Source organism: Humulus lupulus, chromosome 1, assembly GCF_963169125.1.
Source record: "Humulus lupulus chromosome 1, drHumLupu1.1, whole genome shotgun sequence".
NCBI lineage: Eukaryota > Viridiplantae > Streptophyta > Magnoliopsida > Rosales > Cannabaceae > Humulus > Humulus lupulus.
Genome location: NC_084793.1, coordinates 300855627 through 300871856, shown reverse-complemented (window position 1 = coordinate 300871856; position 16230 = coordinate 300855627).

Genomic DNA, 16230 nt, shown 5'->3' with positions numbered 1-16230 from the left:
TCCCCAACACTCTTCACTTTGGTTGTCTGAGTGAGAGTATCTTATTATTTTGTTCATGTTCTTATTTTCTTCTATTGTTTTTCTTCTTATCATTCTTGTTATATTTACTTGTATCTTTGCTTAAGAGTCGTAATCTCATCTACATCTTTCTTTTTACTACCTCAAGTTTATTTGTATCTTTTTGTCAAAAATTGTATTTTCTATTTCAATCATCATCTTCTTCTTTCTCTATATTTATTTGTATTTTCAGTTATAGAGTTGTAACACTCTTTTTAATCAACCATTAATTATTTGTAATATTATTGCATAGAGTTGTAATATTCTTACCTATTTCCATTAGGGCAATCTAATTTTTCCTAACAATTAGATCTAATCTTTCATCGGCTCTGTGTTCACGACGCTTATGCCGCTCCTGACTCTTAGGTCAGTAACATACGACCAGTGCTCAAAACCATGATCAAACTTGACTAGTAAGTCACAACTTCGCAGCTAGTTCTGACACCATTGCCGATTATGACTAGTTAGTCAGTGCCACGCACAAGTAAGCAATGCTACCAGGCATATATCATATGTCAAACATCCAACTGTAGGGTATTCAGCATGCTTACTTAACAATTGCTAGCATAATTAGGATCATGCACAAACACAGAGACTCAAGCTCTGATCAATCTCATATTCAACATTCATGGCATGCCCTAACCATAAGTCTATCGTGCATCACATGCATCACATATTGGGTGCATCTTTCTTACCTCTGGTTCGAGCAAGAAATGGCAATTGAACGACCCTTGAGAACGATCGATTCTTTAATCCCTTAGCGGTCACCTGGTCATAACCAAATACAATCTCCAATTAATGAAATCAACAATAATAGGGTCTTGACCTAAACCTCACTCCTGGGACTCCGAATTGTACCCAAACGGTGAGTAGATTCGATCCCGAGCCTTAAGGATTGAAACCTCGAGCCAAAAACCCTTAAAAACGCCCAAAACGGGAATCTGATGGAACAGGGTAGTGCCCCAGTGCTACCCCACTAGCGCCCCAGCGCTCAAGACAGACCAATATCCCCTCTGAGTAGCGTTGTAGCGCCCACTTGTGGGCGCTGTAGCACTACCACCAACTAGCTTTGCCCTGAAACTTTCCCCCTTAAACTCCACCATTTCCAACATGAACCAAAAGCTTCCAAACCTCATTTTAAGTCCCAAATGAACCCAAAAACCATCTACATATGTCCTAGACATCACAACCCAAGTAACCCTTGCCAAAAACTCCTATTGAAACTCAACTTTCAAAACAAAAACCCAATTGAAACTCAATGAGAAAATAGAGCAAGAACAAGGCATTCCATGGTTAATAACTCACCTCAATCTCAACTTAGCATCCTCTTCAATGGTAGAGCATAACCCAAAACCCTCACAGCTTGGTTCGTTGGCTTGGTTCCTCAAAAAGAGCTCCAAAATTCGAAGAGAAATGGTGTACGGGAGAGAAGAGGAGGTGCTCTTTTTTGGTTCACTTCCACAGCCTTCTAATGGCTAATTATGAGCTTAGGGTGAAAAGACCTAAATGCCCTCATGCCTATATAAAAGCCTTAACAGCCACCAAGGGCAAAAACTTCATTTCCTGCCTATCTCGTTAATTATAATTAACACCTTTCAATTCTCGCTATTCTCAATATTCTCCAATGCCAATAAATCATATCCCATTACCCTTTAATTTCTGGCAATGTTCTAATCCTCAAATCACACCGAGACTCACCCTGAGCCCCGAAACTAAACCCATTATGACCAGACCGAAAACTTGCATGCCATGATCGTCTCATGCCGAATGGCTCGAACCAATCCACATATAATGTGGCATTATTTATAATTCAACCACATGCATGAAAATATACAATTATGCCATAAACGGGCCAAATTACCAAAATTCCCTTATAATTAAAAATGAACCCATGTGCATGCATTTATCATCATATTATAATATAATTCACATAAACATGCATATAATAATTTAATAACATAATAAATCAATTATGGCCCTCCCGGCCTCCTAATCAAGGTCCTAAACCTTATTAGGGATTTTGGGGCATTACAACTATCCCTTCCTTACAGAAATTTCGTCCTCGAAATTTATCTGAGCTGCCCAGAATAAGAATTACGCACAACTGATTCCAGTTTCCCAGGTCGTTCCCTCGACCTCACTGTTTCTGTAACATACCTTGATTCAAGGTATAACATTGTTTCTCAGAACCTTTTTTTTTTCTGTCTCATATTTGGACTGGCTACTCCTCAAAGGACAACTTAGCCTCAATATCCAAATTCTCATAACTCAACTCATGAGTTTCCTTCTAACTCATGTCTTCAGCATGGAAATCTGAAATACATTGTGTACAACTAACAATGCCAATGATAAGGCCAATTCAAAGTCAACCTAACCAGCCCTATCCAGGACTCAAACAGTTATATTAATCTAGGGCTCAACTTGTATTTATCTCATCACCCCTTTCCATGGTGATACTTGAAAGAAGATATAATCTTCTACTTGGAACTCCATGTTCCTGCTTTTCAATTCAGTAAAACTTTTCCATTTACTCTGAGAAATGAGCATCCAAGCTCTAACCTCCAATAATCTCAATGGTCCCCTGAACTTCCTCAAGATCCAAAATCAACACCTCACCCATCTCATTCCAATGAACGGGTGATAAACATTCTATAGTATACCTCATCACATAAGGTACCTTTCCAACAACTGGATAACTCGCTCTCTTTGATCTATCATCAGTCTGAGGATAATGAATTGTACTGAATTCCATCTATATACTCATCGCCTTCCTTTACCCTTCCAAGACCTGGAAGTAAAAACTGAGTCCTCATCTAATAAGATAGACCTCAAATTCCATGAAGGCACACTACCTCATTCACACAAAGATCTGAATACTAATCAGCTGTGTTACTTGTCCTTGCTGATAAAATAAACTCTTGGAATACTGGTCCATAATGACCCAATACCAACTCATACTGGCCCAGTATCATGGGCATCCCCACTGTGAAACCCATCGCGATGTTTCCTTATCTCCACTATAAAATACTCAAAGGCTGCAATGGCCTTACTTATTTCTGATACTTTGTCTTAATTTGCTAACAGGTCAAGAACTTTACCACATATTTCATTGTATCCCTCTCCATCCCAGACCATCAATAAAAAGCTTCCAAACTCTGGTACATTTTTCATGATGCCTGGATGAAGAGAATAAGAGAGTAGCATAAGATTCATCCAGAATCTCCCAATTAATCTCAGTGTCCATCGGATTCCAAATCCGATCCTTATACCACAATAAATTCATACTTGACACTGCATAATCCTTAGCTAATCCAGCTAAGACATTCTCCTCAATCTTCTTATTTGTGGTTCACTTAATTGTTTCCCTCTTGATCCTTTCTAAAAGGATAATCTCAAGCATAAAACTGGCCACCTGGCCCACCAGAAATTCTACTCTAGTTCTGGTCAGAACCTTTAACCAACATGATGCTTAAGCAATGACTTCTCCCTGTCACTGAGGTGTCATAACAACCTACTAACTGGTTCTGATCTGTAAGAAGACTCAGAACTCTTTCCCAAGGCACATATAATATCCTGCCCCTCTAAGGAAACTCCTGCCCCTAAGGCGTTCCTTGACCTTGGCAAACCTCCACAGAGAAAACATCACAATTCCATCGTCCAAGGTGATCACAAATCCCATTCAAATAATCCTTTGAATGCTTTGTCCATCTAATTCCTTAAGACTACTCAACATTAATTACCCTCTCAACATAACTCAGCACTCCCAGTGCCCTTATCTGATATAACAACAGACTTCCGCATAGTCTTCTCCCTGATCTCTAGCTGGTACTAACCAGATCAAAGATCCACCTTGGAGAATATCATCTTACCCAATAACTAAGTCTTTTAATTTTTACAACTCTGTTGAGCCGTTCAAAACAATGCCCGAGATCTGATTCCATTCCTGGCACCAATCCAATCACCATTTTATCTTTTTGTGTAAACGTAATTCTGACAAATCCCCTGGAAATCCATCTAGAAACTCACAGACTACTCCAGTCTGTCTTGATCCCTTTGGCACAATCTAAGTGGTATCCACCACACTAGCTAAGAGTCTCATGCATCCCCCTGCAATAGATCTTTAGCTCTCAATACAGATGTCATCAGCATACAAGATCCATTCACAGTGCCAACTATCACAAGGGCTTCCCACTCTCAAGCTCAGGAGTTATTATCCTTTCCTTGCAATCTAGCATTGCCTCACACTTGGTTAACCAATCCATATCCAGGATCAAACCGAAATCAATCATAACCAACCTTATCATATCAACTAATGAGTCTTTTTTACCATAATCCAACTCATCTTTTAAATCACCAATACAGTACCGCATTCCCATCACAATATAACCATGTGATCTGCATAACAACTCTATGCTTCTCTAGAAGCATCAAACAAAGAAACAACATGGTACCAAAACCAGTCAGCATAATACAAAAATTCAAAACTAGAAAACTGACCTACCATTTCTGAGGAACCAGCCTCAGTCTCAATCTCCGAATCTGACTCCTTCGGAATGAACACTCGAGCTGGAGTCGAGCTGTCCATCCCCTTTTGCTCGTCCTTTCTTTGCTTAGGGAAATTCTTCTTACGATGCCCAAACATTCTACATAAGAAACATACCCTTGCTCAACATTTTCCCAGATGACGCCTCTTACACCGAGTGCATTCTGGGTAAGTCCTCCACTCCTTCTTCTTGCTTGGTCCAATAAATGGAGGCATCACTGCTTGAGCCCTCTCCTTTTCAATCTAATTTCCTGTGCTCTCCAGCAAGAGCCTTTCCTACCACCTGAGCATAGGTAGAGATTTCATGTACTGGGGCAATTTTAATGCCCTAAGCTATCATGTGATTCAACCCCTGAATAAACCTTTCCTTCCGAGCTACATCTGTGGGTACCATATCAAAAGCGAACTTGGCCAACCCATAAAATCTATTAACATACTCGGTTACTGATGTCTTTCCCTGAACGAGATTCAAAAACTCATTCATCTTAGTAGTCTTAGCTGCATCACAGTAATATCTTTCATTGAACAACTGCCTAAATTCTTTCCAATCCATCACAGCTGTATCTCGCGTCTGGGATACTACTTCCCACCACGTCTGGGCATCATCCCGCAATACTTAAGTAGCACAGATCACCCTATCGTGACCTACCAGCCCCATACTGTCAAGAATGGAACTGACCATGCCCATCCATTGCTCAGCTCTGAATGGATCTAGGCCTCCCTCAAAGACTAGAGGGTAATACTCCTGGAACCTTCCACAGAGAAAGTCTCACCTACTCACAACCCTAAGATGAGCCAAAGCTGGTGCCACTCCTGGCAAAACAAAGGAAGAGGTGTTTCCCGACAGAACCCGTTGTTGCTTCAAATACCTAATCTCTTCCTCCTGCCTTTGCAATCTTAATTGCAAATCTGTAAACATTTGCTGGAAATTCCGAGGGGTAGATGAGAAACTCAACCCCTGGCTGAAACTCCTAGCCTCAGTATAACCACCACCAGGGCTCATTATCTGCCTTGGATACAAACTTGTTGATTGAATCTGCAATCAATAACTTGATCTATTAAATATGATGAGCATATCTAGAGCTTTCTACAAGGAACAAAGAAATAGCAATTCACAGAGAAATATTTCTTCAAAAAATTTATGATTACAAAACTCAGACCTTCCATACAAAAAGACTTTGGAATCCATCTAAAGTATCCCTTTGCTCAAATCCTACCTCTTAGAGACGTTATATTTACACCAAAACCAGTAGCCCACCTCTTCTGGTATCTAGCCAATATTTTCATAATAGATGTTAATGTACAAACCATGTCATTGCACACGTTTATCAAATCATTCTTGGATCAAGAAAGGTTCAAACCGACGTACCAAGTCCAAATGGACATTTTATCCTTGTTTGCTCCATTGAAATAATGGAAAAAAGTCCTATCTACTTAATGGAAAATGGTCCAGAATGATAGACCTACTTTTATCTACCCACCACACCCAAATGTTGTCAGCTTAATGAACTGTTATATTGTTCTCTATCTTGACCTTAATGTCAAACTTGATAAATAACAAAATATAGTTAGTAATCTGACATTCGAAGTCCACGAGTCAAAAGAAGAACCACTATGTGATCTTGGGGGCCAAGAATACTTGGACATCCAAAATAGTCTCTTTGAGAAAAACCAAACTATACCTTTTGAGTTATGGCCCGAGCTAGAAGAAGATGCCCCTTGGGAGACATTCCTTTCTGACTACACTTGCAAAATAACAAAGGCCCTCGAAGCCTTCCACAATATGGAGAATGAGACAGTTCATGCCATCCAAATCAAAGAAACTTTAAAGAAAATATATATGTCACTATACAAGATGACCGAGACTGAAGGGGTAATTTTGTGAAATAGTAATTACTTTGAAGATTCTCAAGGCCCACATGCCGACACTCCAGATCTTTATCTCTTCTATTATACATGAAAAGAATGGGATACCACGTATACAAACTACGAGGCCTGCCTCTAGCTGACAGTGATCAGAATAAAGAGCCGACAAGATGGGATCCACTCCACGAGGATCCAATATATAACTCTAACTACAGTGTCAGCCATGAAACAATATTTAAATAACTGCTTTACTTTGTCGTCTAGTGTGTAAAAGCAAATCTCGTCTTTACTTTATTTTCTTTATGTTTTGTTCGGGAAATCTTATCATTTACTTATAAATAAGGTTAGATATCTTTACTTTATTTTTTTTATGCTTTGTTCAGAAATTTTTTTCACTTACTTTAAATAAGATTAGTTGTCTGAGTGCCCAACTTTAGTTGGATATGCTTTAATGTTTAACGCTATATGCGCAATTATTATGTTTTTAATAAAAATTTAATAGATCATAATTAAATATTTGTATAATTTTAATAAATATTTATAATATATATTTAAGGAAAATGAAAATTAACATGCAAATTGATTAAAGAAACATCTAGCAAAATACAAAAATAAATAAATAAATAAATAGGATTTTTGCTTCCATAACTATTACCAATACTTATATTGTCCCCTGAACTTTTCATGTTGTTTTAAATTCTCCTCAAACTATTTTTGTTACCTTATTGTACTCATTCTCTTAGTTTTCGTCCTACATGGCTAACCAAGTATTGATATAGCACTTTAGGCAGTGACGTGGCATTGCCACGTCATGTCACGTCACTTTCACGTGTATAATTAAAAAATATATATAATAAATATTTTAAAAAATAATTAAAATATTAAAAAATCTATTTTTTTTTACTTCTTTTGTCTTAATTTTCTTCTCTTCCATTTAAAACTAAAAAGTTTTGCTAAAAAATTATTAAATTTCTTTTCTTATTAAAATATATATTTTTACTTCTTTTTCTTTTCTATTTTTACTTCTTTTTTTATTATTTAATTTTAAATATTAAGACAAAATTATAATTTTTAAATGGAGGAGAATAAAAAAGAAAGTAAAAATAGAAAAAAGAGAAGAAAAAAAGTAAAAAATATATATTTTAATAAGAAAAGATCTTTAATAATTTTTTAGTAAAATAATTTTTTTATTAAATATCTTTTCCTATTAAAATATATATTTTTTCTATTTTTACTTATTTAATTTAAATATCAAGAACAAATGATAATGTCTAAATGGAGGAGAAGAAAGAAAAAAAATACAAATAAACAAAAAAATAGATTTTATAATTTTTAAGTTTTTTTTTTATTTTTTTATCTTTTGAAATAATTTTATATTTTTAATTATTTTTAAAATTTTTAAATATACACATGGTTGTGACGTGTCAATGCCACGTCTACTGCCTTAAGTGTCAAATCATCACTTTGTTAGCCATGTAGGATGAAAACTAATAGAAGGGGCACAATAAGATAACGGTAATAGTTCGAGGGGAATTTGAAACAACGCTAAAAGTTCAGGGAGCACAATAAGGTAGTGGTAATAGTTCAGGGGGCCAAACTTAAACATATATTACAAAGTTAAAATCAAGCACGCCAAGTATAAAAACGAAAGCAATAACATAGATCTAAAGGAAGTAATATAAACATGGCATGGATATGACATGCATATTTTGGTCTACCGGGATCTAATAATGATATAAATGTGCTGGAGGCATCCCATCTTTTTACTAATCTTGCAAATGGTATTGTTCCACCCGCTAATTATGTCATTAAAGGAAAAAAGTATAATATAAGTTATTATTTAGCTGATGGTATATATCCAAAATGGTCTACTCTTGTTCAAAGTATTCATGATCCACGTGGTCCTAAAAATAAATTATTTGCAATGAAACAAGAAGTATGTAGAAAAGATGTATACATGTATTTTGAGTATTGCAGTCAACATTTGCAATTGTGGCAGGACCACCACGCTTATGGAGTAAAAAAGTATTATGAGATATAATGACTTCATGTATTATTATGCATAATATGATAATAGAAGATGAATGTGATGTTAATGCGATAATTGAATAACAAGCCGAAGTGCCAAGTCTAGAAGTTGAGATGGTGGGTGATGACAATGCTCGATTTCAAGAATTTCTTGCTCGAGACAGAAAAATCAAGGATAAAGAAGCTCACATTTAACTTCAAAATTCATTAATTGAACACTTGTGGGAGTAATATGCTAACCTGCTAAATTAGTATAATTTAATTAGTCTTTCAAATGTGTGTTATTTTTCAGAGTTAATTAAATGTAATGTAATATTTATTTATGAGAATTTAATATACTTTTTTAATTTAGCGAGTTTTATAATCTAAAGTATTATTGTAAAGTAATTAATAATAATCATTTTATTAAAATAATTAATTGGATATAATTGTTATTTTGATTTAGTAAAATAATATAATAATGAAGAGAATATCTTATTTCATTAATAAAATAATATAATAATAAAGAATATACTTTTTAGTGTAACTTTTAGTATTGTGGTTCGAATAGAAAAAATATATAGTGCTAAAATTCTACCATTTTGGTGTTGGCTCAACACCAAAATACATTTTATGGTTGCAGTTGCCCTTAGAACAGCAAGATGCATCATTATTTGTATAGCCAACTTGAGAATCGACTCTTAATAGAAGTTGCAAAAGTAGACCTATAGGTTAATTCTAGCCACCATGGGGTAAGGCACAATCCATGGAGTTCTTGAGCTACACGAGGTATTGTAGATTAGACAAACTTTGTTGTGCGCTTATTCGACTTGGTCAAGGCTCGACCCAAGACCAAGAAGCACACTAACGAATTCACAATGGGCTTGGACTTATAAAGCTCATCCGATCCAAGCCTAACTGTGTGGTGTGAAGAACAATTACCAACAACTCACATCATGTCTCACTTTTCTCCCTCCTACCCTATTCATTCTTTCAAAAATTCATCTTGTACCTCAAACATAGTATAAATATAAAATAATTCTCCCTAATTTTTATTATTATTCTTTTTTTCTTATTAATGGGAATTTAATAAAATAGCTAGTATTTTAAAAAAATTCTAAATATATTAGTGATTAATGAGTATATTAATTTTGGGATCAGTAAATCAATATTTAAAAGTAAGTGTCAAAATTTCTTAGTATTTTTCAATGTAATTGTCTTTTTAATTGATATTGGAATCAAATTATTAATGTTAAAACTCCTTAAAACCCCCTCTCGAAACATTTAGGGTTGGCTGTAATGCCCCAAATTTCCTAATAAGGTTTAGGACCTTGATTAGGAGGCCGGGAGGGCCATAATTGATCTATTATAGTATTTAATGATTATATGCATGATTACGTGAATTATATTATTATATGATGGTGGATGCATGCATATGAGAGTATTTAGTATTATAAGGGTATTTTGGTAATTTGGCCGCAGTGGGCGTAATTGTGTATTTTGGGTGCATGATTGAGATTAATTAATATAGCCACATTATAAGGTGGATTGGTTCGAGCTATTCGACATGAGACGATCATGAGATGTAAGTGTTCGGTCTAGTCATAACGGGTTTAAGTTCGGGGCTCGGGGTGAGTCTCGGGGTGAATTTAATGATTAGAGCATTACCGGGAATTAAAGGGTAATGGGATATGATTTATTGGTATTTGGGAATATTGAGAATAGCGGGAATTTGAGAGCGTTAATTATAATTAACGAGATAGGCGGGAAAGGACGGTTTTATCCTCGGAAGCTTTTAGAGGGATTTATTTGGCTTAGGGGCATTATGGTCTTTTGACCCTAAGGATATATATGACATGAAGGCTGTAGAAAATACAGAGTTAAAACAGAGCCATTCTTTTCCTCTCTTCCTCTCACTCCCGTACAAACTCTCCTCCATCTCTCTTCTACATTTTGAGAGCCACCTTGGGGTTTTGAGCTAGGAAATCAAAGGTGGCAGCTAGGGGACTTGTTTCAACCATTAAAGGGGATTCAAAACCGTGTTAGAGGTGAGTTTTAGTCATTAAATTCAGGTGGTACTCTGTTTTCTTCTTTAGTTTTTCAATTTTGATTTCTTGTTGGAAGTTTGGATTTAAAGGGGTTTTGATTGATGGTTTGATTGGGTTTTGATGGGGGGAGGTTATGGGTGATGTCTAGGGGTTTGAATGAGTGTTTGGAAGAGGTTTTGGGCTAATTTGAGGGGCTGGTTTTAAGGGAAAACGCAGGGGAAATTCTGAGATCGCGTGCTGGTTTTTGTCTGGTCTGGGTTGAGCGCCGCGGCGCAGCTGTGGTGCGCCGCGACCCTTGGCGTCTGTGTAATGCCCCGGATTCCCTATTATGGTTAATGGCTGGATTAGTAGGCCGGGAGGGCCATAACTATTTAATTACGCCATTAAATGTGTTTATGCATGTTTATGAGAATTATATTATCATATGATGTTAAATGCAAGCATGTGAGTCCACATTTGTTTACAGGGGTATTTTGGTAATTTGGCCCGTTGAGGGTATAATTGAATACTTGTTTGTATGATAATGATATATTGTGAGACCACATTATAATGTGGATTGGTTCGATAATTTCGACATGAGACGATCCTTAAACATGATTTATCGGTTTGGTCATAACAGGTTTGAGCTCGGGGCTCGGGGTGATATTAATGGCTATAGCATTACCGGGGATTTTAGGGTAATGGGTTATGAAATATTGGTGTTTGAGGATATTGAGATTAGCGAGAATTGAGAAGCGTTAATTATGATTAACGGGTTTAGCGGAATATACCAATTTTGCCCTTGGGGTGGCTTTGGAGGCTTAAGATGACATAAGGGGTATTTTGGTCTTTTTAGGGGTGGATATATATGATGTTTGATAGCTGAAGGTTGTAGAACAAAACAGAACAAAACAGAGGCTCTATCTTCTCTTCCCGTACACACCACTTCCTCCATTGCTTTCCTTGGGTTTTGAGTTCTTGGAGGAGATTCAAGCTAGGGAAACTTAAGGGCTGGATTGGAGACTTGTGTTAGCTTGTGTGGAAGGTTCAAGAAAAGTTTCAAGGTGAGTTTTGGCTATTAACACAGCTGGTACTCTGTTTTTGTTTATAGTTTTCTATTCATGTTCTTGATGTGGGAAGTATGAATCAAAGGAGGTTTTTGGTGTTAGTTGATTGGGGTTTGGTGTGAGTGAGATAAGGATGTTGTAAGGGGGTTTAATTACATGTTTGGAGGAGGTTTTATGATGGTTTGAGAGGCTGGTTTGAGAGAAAAATGCACAGGGGGAAAATCTGGTTTGTGCGTGGGCTAGTTGTTGAACTGGGCTGGGTGCCGCGGCACAGCTTTTGTGGGCCGCGGCCCATGCGCGTCTGGCAGATGGGGCTTGGGGGCGTGCCGCGGCACAGCTTTTGGGGGCTGCGGCCCATAAGGCCAAATTTTGCTAAAAGTGGTTTTTAGCTTAGGGATTCAAACCATAGGCCTCGGGGTTGGACCTAGTACCCGGTTGGGTAGTATTTAAGGTCTCTGGGGCTGGGATTCGGTTTGGGAACCCTCAGTTATCATTTTTATTGATGAATCCTATATTTTGGTTATGACCAGGTGACCGTCGAGGAATTTAAAGGTTGATCGTTCTCAGGGGTCGTTCATATAATTATTCTCACTCGAACCAGAGGTAAGAAAACGGTGTTTGAGTACAATTGCACCCTGTATAGACATATGACATGCGTGGTTTGATACTTGAGGCATGTTGGTTGATATATGTGGACATGGATTGCATATTAAATGCTGTTGAACGTTGTTTACCTGTTTGAGACACTGGCTAGTCAGGGACCGACTCTAAAGTCGAGAATCATGCATTGAATGGCTCTATAGCATTAATGCCAGACCGACCCTAAGGTCGAGGAACTTATAAGCGCTTGCCTGGCTTACAACCAGATGAATATAGCCAAGGTATATGACCCCGGTGACTGTTTGTCACATGGCTCAGGGACGTTGTCCATAGTTTCGACTCCAGAGTCGTGAGAAAGGTTATGTTGGTGACTGATCACCATACACCTGTCCTAAACAACTTATGAATGATTCACTTCTCAGTTAAGCCCTGGTGACCCTATCGTCACATGGCTAGAGGGAGCGATGCTCATTATTGTGACTTTTGGCTATTGTCACCTATTTGTTGGACTGATAGTCCTGAATGGTTATTATGATCGTTGTTGATATTATATCATGCTTTACTGTGTTTTCTTGCTGGGCCTTGGCTCATGGGTGCTATGTGGTGCAGGTAAAGGAAAGGAAAAGCTTGGCCAACCCTGAGTGGAGAGCTTGGGCGATGTGATGTACATACAGGGCCGCTTGATCGCCACGGTCAAGGAGTTCTCAGAGGGACTAGGGGTTTACCCTATTTTTGCCGCTTAGGCCGGCGGGGATTGTATATTTGGAACTGTGGCAACTCTTTTGTAACATGAACTACTTGTAAACATTTTAAAAGGCTCATGAGCAGTTTATTTACTTAATGAAAAGTGCCATTTCCTTTTTACTGGTTTTACACCTTAATCTGTTAATGACACTTAGATCACGTTTTTAACCAAAGGACTCGAGTAGCGGGTCAAATTTCTGGTTCACCGTTCACCGTAACTGTTCTGGGGTAGCCAGGGCGTTACAGTCTGGCAGGGGGGAGCCTTTCTATTTGAAGGCGCGCCGCGGCGCAGCAGGGGCGGGCTGCAGCCCTTAAGGCCATTTTGACCAAAAACATGTTTTTAGCTTGGGGAATCAAGCCATAGGCCTCGGGGTTGAACCTAGTACCCAGTTAAGTGGGGATTGATGTTCCGGAGGCTAGATATTGATTTGGGAACTTATGCTGATCATTTTTATTGATGATACCTTATATTTGGTTATGACTAGGTGACCGCTAATGGCCTAAAAGTTGATCGTTCTCAAGGGTCGTTCTTTTAATCATTCTAGCTCGACTTTGAGGTAAGAAAACTGCACCATGTGTATACGTGACATGCACGGCTATTATTGATGCATGTTGGTTGATTACTAAGTATGACATGCATGGCTATTATGATGCATGTTGGTTGATTATTGAGTATGACATGCATGGCTATTCTTGATGCATATTGGTTGGTTGTTAAGCGTGACATGCGTGGCTGGTATTGATGCATGTTGATTGCTGGATATATTGCATATGATGCATGAGAAACATGTGATTAGGACGTGCTTTGCATACTGGGTATGATGTTGTTCAGAGCTTGAGCCTCTGTGTTGTGCATGGACCTAATTGTACTAGTATCTGTTAAGTAAGCGTGCTGAATGCCTTGTTTATGGATATTGGATATGTGATATGTGTTTGGTGGCATGGCTTACTTGTGTATGGCGCTGGCTTATTAGTCAGAATCGACATTGGTGTCAGATCCGTCTGTGAAGCTGTGACTTATTAGTTAAGTTCACCACGGGCTTAGCACTGGTCGTGTTTTACCGACCCAAGGGTCAGAGGTGGCAGTGCGTTGTGAACGCCGGGCCAAATAAAGATTAGATCTAATCGAGGTCGGCATTGAATGACTCATATGGGGTATTAATGCTGGGCTGACCGGAAGGTCAACGAGAACTATAAGCGCTTGCCTGGTCTAAGACCAGATGATTTCAGCCAAGGTATATGACCCCGGTGACTGTTTGTCACATGGCTGGGGGACGCTGTCCTTAGTTATGACTCTAGGGTCGGGAGGATGGTTATGTTGGTGACTATCACCATGCACCTATCATGATCAAGCTTATGAAAGAACCACCTATCAATTGAGCTATCTATTGATATTACGTCATGTTATCTGTTGATATTATATCATGTTACCTGATGATATTATATCATGTTATCTGTTGATATTACGTCATGTTGTCTGTTGATATTATATCATGTTATACGGTGTTTTCTTGCTGGGCTTCGGCTCACGGGTGCTACGTGGTGTAGGTAAAGGCAAGAGGAAGTTGGACCACCCTTGAGTTGAAGAGCTTAGGTGATGATGTGTACATATGCAACTGCTCGTCCTCCACGGCCGAGGTTTAAAGCGGAACTAGGGTTGAACCCTGTTTTGCCGCTTAGAACAACCTGTTGTAAATATTTTCTGTAATAGACTCTGAAACTATATTTTCGGGATCCCAATGTATATGTTAAACGTTCTAGTGATACGTTACATCTTAACCAAAGTTTTTAATCCCTAAACCGCTAATCACACTTAGTTCACGATTTTGGCCAAATGACTCGATTAGCGAGTTTAGCACTGTTTGCAAGGCACAGCGTAACGGTCCCTGGAGTTGGGGCGTTACATTGGCAATATGGAGTGGCGAGGCAGGGCTCCGCGGTGCCCTGCCCCTAATGGGGTCGGGGTTGCCTCGCATTGAACAAGGGGGGTCATTAAATGGAGCGAGTTAATTTTTGCCTCGCATTAAATGGGGCAGGGCGGGTCAGACCCAACTAGCCCCATGACCCGCCACGTATACTTATTTATATTTAAAAAAAAAATCAAAGTCCATAATGGAAATGAGGATTTGATACTTGGATGTTGAAAAAGTCTTAGTAGTTTTTTTTATTTAGTGACTTATTTTGTTGGTATTCATGTGCAAAACTAAGAAGGTGTTTGGCACCTTAACTAAAAAATTGTTTTTTGTTTTTAAAAGCTAAAAACTGTTTTTTGAAAACAAGTGTGGGTGTTTGGCATTGTTTTCAGAAAACAATTTTTAAAAACAAAGTTACAAAAAACAGAAAATTTTGAGAACAAGGAAAAGTTGTTTTCTGTTGTTCTCAAATTTTCTCACTTCTTATTTTTCATCATTTTTTCTTTTAAATTATTTTATCTCATTATTTATTGCAAACTTTTAAAATATTTTTCTCTTTGTAAATATATTTGTTAATTTTTTATTTAAGATTTTAAAAAAATAAAACTAAAAAATTGTTTTTAGAAAATATTAACCAAACACCTCTTGTTTTTTGAAAACTACAAAAACAGTTTTCTGTTCTTATTTCTGAGAACACAATTTTGAAAACAAAAAACAGAAAACAATACCAAACAGACCCTAACTTTCTTTTTTGGGAGAATTAGGTTATAAAGAGAAGTGAAGATTGACATTAGATTTTTTTTATTGGTTTTGTATTTTGTGATGGTTGACAATGAATTTTTTTTATTGGTTTTGTATTTTTTTAGAGCAATTGTTTTAGAGAATAATGATTGTCTAATAACTTAAGAAATTTTATTTTATTTCCACAAATAAATAATAAAAGCGGGTCAACACTTTGAGAGGGTTGACTCGCTACCCTATCAAATTTGACCCGTCCCACCCTATTTATTAAGCAGGACGTGTTACTTTGCGGGGCGGAGCGACCCACTCCATTGACATCCTTAGAATCATTAGACAGAATGAGATTTTTTTTTCAACTTTGGAACATTTGCTTTGCATTGTCGTGACTATTTTACTACCTTTTAATAATTGGTTATTAATTTATTCGTAGTTGGCGTGAGCACTCAAAGTTACAATTGTACTACAATAAATATGGAATATGGTTACTCATATGGATAACCCCAAAAGGACTATAGCTTATTGATCTTTAATTTGGTTGCTCATACATGGGGCAATCACCAACCAAATACCAACTATTGACTAGCTTTGATGAGACACCACTAATTTTTTTTTTAGCTTTGAACATTACATGCAATCATTACAATGACTCTTTTTTATTTTGTAGA